Source organism: Saccoglossus kowalevskii, chromosome 17, assembly GCF_978046115.1.
Source record: "Saccoglossus kowalevskii chromosome 17, keSacKowa6.1, whole genome shotgun sequence".
Taxonomy (NCBI): Eukaryota; Metazoa; Hemichordata; class Enteropneusta; family Harrimaniidae; genus Saccoglossus; species Saccoglossus kowalevskii.
In genome coordinates, this window is record NC_140657.1 from 29,222,751 (window position 1) to 29,225,250 (window position 2,500).

At 34.3% G+C, this 2,500-nt stretch overlaps 5 non-coding genes across 5 annotated transcripts; all 5 read right to left on the minus strand.

Annotated features, from left to right (window-relative positions):
- Nucleotides 1-197: 197 nt before the first annotated feature.
- On the minus strand, nt 198-269 carry TRNAW-CCA (transfer RNA tryptophan (anticodon CCA)). The gene has a single exon. It is a non-coding gene; the product is annotated as a tRNA-Trp (tRNA).
- Nucleotides 270-664: 395 nt separating this feature from the next.
- TRNAW-CCA (transfer RNA tryptophan (anticodon CCA)) lies at nt 665-736 on the minus strand. Its single transcript has one exon. It is a non-coding gene; the product is annotated as a tRNA-Trp (tRNA).
- A 395-nt stretch (nt 737-1,131) lies between these two features.
- Nucleotides 1,132-1,203, minus strand: TRNAW-CCA (transfer RNA tryptophan (anticodon CCA)). Its single transcript has one exon. It is a non-coding gene; the product is annotated as a tRNA-Trp (tRNA).
- A 394-nt stretch (nt 1,204-1,597) lies between these two features.
- TRNAW-CCA (transfer RNA tryptophan (anticodon CCA)) lies at nt 1,598-1,669 on the minus strand. Its single transcript has one exon. It is a non-coding gene; the product is annotated as a tRNA-Trp (tRNA).
- A 394-nt stretch (nt 1,670-2,063) lies between these two features.
- TRNAW-CCA (transfer RNA tryptophan (anticodon CCA)) lies at nt 2,064-2,135 on the minus strand. Its single transcript has one exon. It is a non-coding gene; the product is annotated as a tRNA-Trp (tRNA).
- Between the last annotated feature and the right edge of the window lie 365 nt (nt 2,136-2,500).

Genomic DNA, 2,500 nt, shown 5'->3' on the forward strand with positions numbered 1-2,500 from the left:
ATTGCTCTGAATGATAAACATTTACTATGTTGCGACCTTTATTGTCGCTTTCTTTGTATGAATTCAGTGTGACAGTAGATTTTCGGTCAACTATTCCAAAACAACAGTTATGGAGTACTTTTATCTATTCATTATATTCCTATTCAAAATTGTTAGGCTCACAATTCGTTTTCAGTCCATAAACCCATCGGCCTTAATGACCCTGACGTAATTCGAACACGCAACCTTCTGATCTGGAGTAAGACGCGCTACCATTGCGCCACAGAGTCAGTACTTACATGCCCTTAATGCATCTGTATTTTTTTTATTTTCCATTTTTATGACATCCTACAAGGTATTTTATGATAATGTAATTTTCCTGTGACATGTGTATTGAGTGATATAATATATGACGTGACCTAAGGAAAACAATTACCAATCACTTAGTTTACTGATAAATTGAAAGTAAGTTATGTTCAACACATGATATTCCACTGAATGATAAACATTTACTATGTTGCTACCTTAAATCTCGCTTTCTTTGTATGGATTCCGTGTGATAGTAGATTTTGGGTCAACTATTCCAAAACAACAGTTACGGAGTACTTTGATCTATTCATGATATTCCTGTTCAAAATTGTTAAGCTCACAATTCGTTTTCAGTCCATAAACCCATCGACCTCAATGACCCTGACGAGATTCGAACATGCAACCTTCTGATCTGGAGTCAGACGCGCTTCCATTGCGCCACAGAGTCAGTACTTACATGCCCTTAATGCATCTGTATTTTTTTTATTTTCCATTTTGATGGCATCCTATAAGGTATTTCATTACAATGTAATTTTCCTGTGACATTTGTAATGAGTGATATAATATATGACGTGACCTAAGGAAAATATATACCAATCACTTAGTTTACTGATAAATTGAAAGTAAGTTATGTTCAACACATGATATTGCTCTGAATGATAAACATTTACTATGTTGCGACCTTTATTGTCGCTTTCTTTGTATGAATTCAGTGTGACAGTAGATTTTCGGTCAACTATTCCAAAACAACAGTTATGGAGTTCTTTGATCTATTCATGATATTCCTGTTCAAAATTGTTAAGCTAACAATTCGTTTTCAGTCCATAAACCCATCGGCCTTAATGACCCTGACGTGATTCGAACACGCAACCTTCTGATCTGGAGTCAGACGCGCTACCATTGCGCCACAGAGTCAGTACTTACATGCACTTAATGCATCTGTATTTTTTTATTTTTCATTTTTATGACATCCTACAAGGTATTTTATGATAATGTAATTTTCCTGTGACATGTGTATTGAGTGATATAATATATGACGTGACATAAGGAAAACAATTACCAATCACTTAGTTTACTGATAAATTGAAAGTAAGTTATGTTCAATACATGATATTCCACTGAATGATAAACATTTACTATGTTGCGACCTTAATTCTCGCTTTCTGTGTATGGATTCAGTGTAATAGTAGATTTTGGGTCAACTATTCGAAAACAACATATATAGAGTACTTTGATCTATTCATGATATTCCTGTTCAAAATTGTTAAGCTCACAATTCGTGTTTAATCCCTAATCCCATCGACCTCAATGACCCTGACGTGATTCGAACACGCAACCTTCTGATCTGGAGTCAGACGCGCTACCATTGCGCCACAGAGTCAGTACTTACATGCACTTAATGCATCTGTATTTTTTTATTTTTCATTTTTATGACATCCTACAAGGTATTTTATGATAATGTAATTTTCCTGTGACATGTGTATTGAGTGATATAATATATGACGTGACCTAAGGAAAACAATTACCAATCACTTAGTTTACTGATAAATTGAAAGTAAGTTATGTTCAACACATGATATTCCACTGAATGATAAACATTTATTATGTTGCGACCTTTATTGTCGCTTTCTTTGTATGAATTCAGTGTGACAGTAGATTTTCGGTCAACTATTCCAAAACAACAGTTAAGGAGTATTTTGATCTATTCATGATATTCCTGTTCAAAATTGTTAAGCTCACAATTCGTTTTCAGTCCATAAACCCATCGGCCTTAATGACCCTGACGTGATTCGAACACGCAACCTTCTGATCTGGAGTCAGACGCGCTACCATTGCGTCACAGAGTCAGTACTTACATGCACTTAATGCATCTGTATTTTTTTATTTTCCATTTTTATGACATCCTACAAGGTATTTTATGATAATGTAATTTTCCTGTGACATGTGTATTGAGTGATATAATATATGACGTGACCTAAGGAAAACAATTACCAATCACTTAGTTTACTGATAAATTGAAAGTAAGTTATGTTCAACACATGATATTCCACTGAATGATAAACATTTACTATGTTGCGACCTTTATTGTCGCTTTCTTTGAATGAATTCAGTGTGACAGTAGATTTTCGGTCAACTATTCCAAAACAACAGTTATGGAGTACTTTGATCTATTCATGATATTCCTGTTCAAAATTGTTAAGCTAACAATTCG